Raw genomic sequence first — 6224 nt, 5'->3', positions numbered from 1 at the left:
AACCAATGCTAAAACCAAAGAATCACATTTAGCAAGAAAACATAAGAAAACATCATGAGCTTACACAAAATTCATTATTCAACACTCACATTCAACAATTATTCATCATCCATCCATGGATCCAATCAAGATTGCTCAGAATGATGCATGCACCTGACCCCAACTCTTAGATGCAATGCGGTACGTACCGTATCCAATACCAAGGAAATAGCCCTAAGCGTGTCTACATGACACCTCACTTAGGAAACCATGCAGTATTTGTCGAGGCCACCCGGTCGTGCACCATAACTCCCCCCTAGGTGATCAACCTAGGGCCACAAGGAGTTCCCTACCAGGTGACACACCCCCTAGTACAAAGTACATACTGCCACAATTTATACTATTTCCCATGACATATGAGATATGAAACATGGACACTATCAAGTACAATGACCATGGATGAATTAAAGCTCCTAAGCATCCCTCAGAAATGCTTAGATTCTTTAACCACTTTAATTTCCCACACAAGGGACGTCTGACAAGGTCAATGCACCCCCATGGACGTACACAACATACGACGTATGAACGTGGGCACCATCAAGTACAATGACCATGGATGAATTAAAGCTCCTAAGCATCCCTTCGGAAATGCTTAGATTCTTTAACCACTCTATTTTCCCACACAAGGGACATCCGACAAGGCCAATGCACCCCCCTCCCCCCATGAACATACATAACATGCACTTGTCAATGCATTTCTAGCATCATCAACATTCCATTTCAATGACATCACCAATAACCACAACAACCTCATTCCATATTGACATAACCATCAATAATAACATCAATTCATGTTGACATGATCACATTAACAACGTCATCTCAAATCAATATCATCGTAAATATCAACATCACCACATATCAATTAAAGTCACCAATAGCAACATCAACAATAAGTCGCATTCTGCATATAAATATATTTTTTCATGCCTGAGGTTCACACTTCCCAGGTCTTCAAACAACACAAGTTTAATAAACAATAATGTTATTCATCAACAATAGATATATCGCATCCCATTCGTTAAAAACAGAGTTTTTCTTGAAAACCAACATTCACATCAATACCAAATGTATCACATCCCATTAGTTAAAAATGTAGTTTTCTTGAAAGAAAATCAGCATGCAACAGGGACAGGCAAATATTCTCATAGCTAGGTTCCCTGACCCTAACTATGGTGTCAAAACGGTAAATTTTATAATAACTCCCCTCACCTATCATGAGCTCCCCTTCAGTTCCTCTTTGCGTCACTTAGAGGTTCCTCTCTCGTTCACACTTGTTGGTCCAATGCAAGTCTCTATTAGGCCAAAACGAATGGAATTTAATATGGATTTCAAAAACACGGTCAAAGGTAACATTCGGGGTCAAATACCTCTGTCAAAACATAAAGGGTTGAGGGGTGTTTCGGATTCTACAAATGGAAACATCATTTTGAAATTCCGATCACGCCAATGTGACCGAGGTTCAGTGAATGCTGCAAAAATAAGACAAGTTTAATAAACAATAATGTTATTCATCAACAATAGATATATCACATCCCATTTGTTAAAAATAGAGTTTTTCTTGAAAACCAACATTCACATCAATACCAAATGTATCGCATCCCATTAGTTAAAAACATAGTTTTCTTGAAAGAAAATCAGCATGCAATAGGGACAGGCAGATATTCTCATAGCTAGGTTCCCTGACCCTAACTATGGTGTCAAAACGGTAAATTTTATAATAACTCCGCTCACATATCGTGAGCTCCCTGTCGGTTCCTCTTTGTGTCACTTAGAGGTCCCTCTCTCGTTCGCGCTTGTCGGTCCAACGCAAGTCTCTATTACGCCAAAACGAAAGGAATTTAATATGGATTTCAAAAACAAGGTCAAAGGTAACATTCGGGGTCAAATACCCCTGTCAAAACATAAAGTGATGAGGGGTGTTTCGGATTCTACAAATGGAAACATCATTTTGAAATTCCGATCACGCCAATGTGACCGGGGTTCAGTGAATGCCGCAAAAATAACCTCAATGTTAGAAAAAGATAACTTTTACAATGTCTCATTCTCTAGGGTTTTTCAAAGGAAGTGTAAAAACACCCTATTACAATACCCAACACATGAGAGACACTAAGAGGAACTCAACCTAGCTAGGAGAAGGCTTAGAAGTCAAGATTACCTCAGAGAAAATTTGAAATGGAGGATTGAGGGATTTTCTCCATCGAATCTTCGAGGAGGATTCTGAGGATTCCGCTTCGATTAAAGTGTTCCTCTTGGTGTGGGGTTCCAACGGCAAGCAACGGCGGCCACCGGTGGTCTTGGGTGGTGAAAAATGAGGTTTTAGGGTTTGGGTGGTGTTTTTGGAGAAGAGGATAGTGAAAATCGTGTTTTCAACGCTGAAGACGTATTTATAACCTGCAACTTTCGCTTAGCGGGCCTGTTGCGCTAAGCCAAAGTTCACTTCTTGCGCTTAGCGCAAGAATTGAGGCTTAGCACAGCCCCATCTGCACTAGGGCTCGCTTAGCGCACCTTTGGGCCGCTCAGCGCAATTCCCCTCGGTTGGAATTGGGCTTAGCATAGCTTTGGGTTGCTTAGCGCAATTCCCCTCGGTTGGAATTGCGCTTAGCGCGCCATTCTCGCTTAGCAGGAGACCAAATGTTACTCTTTTCAAAATCCCAACGGTCATACTGGAGAAACGTACCTTAAAGAGATGCAGACAAAATTTGAATATCCAACGGTTAACGAATCTGGTATGGAAATTTCACTGAACTAGGATTTGGTAAAATCTAAAATCTCATAATTTCAACTTCGTTCAATAAAACTCCATATAATTCAACATCCACATCAAGAAATTCACACATGACTAATTCAAGTCATATTTCAAATCATTCAAGTCAAACATATATTCAAACAACAAGCTAAACACAATCAAACATCGATTTATAATTAATAACATCTCAGGGTGTTACAACTCTCCTACCCTTTTAGAAATTTCGTCCTTGAAATTTACCTGACTCAAACAAGGATGGATAGGCTGCTCGCATCTTCTGCTGATGTACCTCCCTAGATCGCCTTAACCAATGGAATCTCCTTCCCTCTTAGGTGCTTTGTTCTTCTATCCTTGATCCTCAAAGGAAATGTTTCATATGTCAAGTTCTCTTTTTCTTGTACGTCATCCAATTCGACCACATGAGATGGATCATGGATATACTTACGGAGTTGAGACACATGAAAGACGTTGTGAAGATTAGAAAGTGATAGGAGTAATGCAATTTGGTATGCCACGGGATCGACTCTTTTAAGAATTTGGAAAGAACCGATAAAGCGAGGTGTGAGTTTTCGGGATTTCAATGCTTGACCAACCCCAGTCCACAGAGTGACTCTCAAGAATACATGATCACCAACCTCAAATTCCAGGTCTTTCCTCCTCTTATCCTGATAACTTTTCTGTCTACTCTAAGCAGTACTCATCCTTTGTTGGATCAACTTCACCTTCTCGGTGGTTTGCTGTACCACCTCAGGTCCTAAGGTGAGGTTTACTCCAGGATCTAGCCAACATAGAGGTGTCCTACACCTTCTACCATACAAATCTTCATAGGGAGCCATGCCAATGGTAGAGTGAAAACTATTGTTGTAAGTGAACTCTATCAATGGCAGGAAAACTCTCCCAACTTCCCTTTTGCTCTAAGACACACGCCCTCAAAAGGTCCTCCAACGATTTTATGGTCCGTTTAGTTTGGCCATCAGTTTAAGGATGGTAGGTTGAACTTAGTCTAAGCTTGGTCCCCAACACTTTGTTCTGGCTCTCCCAAAATCTAGAGGTAAACCTAGGATCTCTATCAGACACTATGCTAGATGGCACACCATGTAATCTAACAATATCACAAATATACAGGGAGGTCAACTTTTCCAAGGAAAATCTAATATTAATGGGAATAAAGTGAGCAGACTTGGTCAACTTGTCAACAATAACCCAGATAGAATCAAAACCTTTGGGGGTTCTAGGTAGTCCTACGACAAAATCCAGGGAAATACTGTTCCATTTCCACTGGGGTATCTCCAAGGGTTGTAACTTCCCGAAAGGTCTCTGGTGTTCTATCTTAGCCTTCTGACAGACTAAACATTCATACACAAACTCACTAACCTCTCTCTTCATGTTGGGCCACCAAAACATCATCTTCAAATCCTGATACATCTTGGTAGCACCAGGATGTATGCTCAAGTTACTCCTATGTCCTTCCTCTAGGATCATCTTCCTAAGTTCAGGCACATTGGGAACACAAATCCTATCTTGAAGTCTCAAGACTCCATCTGATCCAACCTTGAAACTACTATCTCTTCCTGACTCTATAGCCTCTAACTGGGTCTTCAGAAAAGGATCAGTCTTCTGGTCTTCCCTGATATCTCCTAGTAACTCACTAGTGATTCTCAAAGTTCCTAATCTCACACTATTAGGAGTAACCTCACATGCAAGGCTAAGGTGATGCAGTCCTTCCCAGGAAGGGACCAATCACTAGAGCCACGAGCAAGAGGCTCCAAGAGGATTGGGCTAGAGCTGCTGAAGAAGGCCCTAGGGTTCTCATGAACCTCATGGTAGATTTCTAAGCCCATGGGCCATGGTTGGGTCCAATTATCTTTGTACATATTAGACTAGGATGTCATTATATTTGGTCCTTGTATTTAGGGCTCCATAATGTAGGTAGGGTACCCTAGAAATGTAGAATTTTTCAGCCCTTGTATTTTAGGGCACTTAGACTAGTTTTTGTATTAGGGATAGTTTTGTAATTTCACATGCACTAAGTGAATATTTGATGTGTGTTGTTGGAAATAAATTAAATTGAAATGGTAGAAGCCCAATCCAATTAAATTTTAGAGGGGGAGGTGAGCATTTGCTTACTACACCCCATTTCCATATCATATAGTGCATGTCCTTCATGCTTTACATGCCTCATGACACCTAAGCACACTTAGTGGAGAATCTTGGAATTGATCTTGGATTAGTGGGCTGAACGATAACTAAAATTCACCAATCATAATTAGTGAAATTTTGGCTCCACAAATTCAATTTGAAATTCAAGTGAAATTTGAATTGAAATTCAAATTTCCCTCCAATTTTGTGTGACACTTAGGCTATAAATAGAGGTCATGTATGTGCATTTTTTTCAACTTTGATCATTTGAAAATTAAACTTCAGATTTCAGAGCTCTTTTAGAGCATAAAATTTCGTGCTCTTCTCTTCCTCTCCCTTCATTCATCTCCTTCTTCCTCCAAGCTCTTATCCATGGCCTCCTATGGTGGTCAGCTTCTTCTAGACTCATCTTCTCCTTGAGTGGCGTCTCCTCCCTCTCTTCCTTCTCCATTCCGCTTCCATTCATCTTCCAAGAAGCAAAGGAATCCATTGATGAAGAAGATCCTAGGCCTACAAGCTCCAATGGAGCTTACATCAAGTGGTATCAGAGCATCTTCATCTAGGTGATGTTCTTTCGCTTCCTCTATCTTTTTGTTTGGTGAATTCTCTTTAATTCCTTGTTATTCATCTTATTCTCCATGTATATCCTCCATTTTCTTGTGGTTTGGTTCTGTTTAGAGTAGATTCAAAAAAAAAATTGATTAAATCTTAGATCTACACTTGTTCTTGCATTTCTGTGGTTCAAATTTTGTAGATATACTCTTGAATCTTGTTTTTGTGTTGATTTTAGGTTCTATCAATTTTCATTCATAATATTCTTGTGCTGAACCTTTAGATCTAATTTTTCTTCCAAAATATTGAGTAGAAAAAAAAACACAAAAATTTAAGTGTAAATCACTTAATCCATGTTGTCTTAGAGTCATGTTTAGTCATAGTAATTGTCACATTATGATCTAAGTATGTGTTGAATTTTTATTTTGTTTATTGAATTCTAGATACATTGTTCATGTATTCTTGTCATTCTTAGCCTATCTTTTGAATTTTGAGTCTAATTCATGCATGTTATTTAGTTCATAACATGTTCTAAATCAATTCCTAGAAGTAGTCTTGTTGTTGAACTCTTTTTTGTTCCCTAAGATTCCTACATGATGCCTATGATGAAGTTGAGTTGTGGTGCTGAGTTGTGGCTGGATTTGTGAATCAAAATAAGTCTTAAGTGTTGGATCGAGTGGCCTCAGAATAATTAAGAAGGGGGAGTTGAATTAATTATTCCTAAACCTTTACTAATTAAAATTTT

Source organism: Glycine max, chromosome 6 (genome assembly GCF_000004515.6).
Source record: "Glycine max cultivar Williams 82 chromosome 6, Glycine_max_v4.0, whole genome shotgun sequence".
Taxonomy (NCBI): Eukaryota; Viridiplantae; Streptophyta; class Magnoliopsida; order Fabales; family Fabaceae; genus Glycine; species Glycine max.
The sequence above is the reverse complement of the archived record's forward strand: the minus strand, read 5'-3'. Positions refer to the sequence as shown.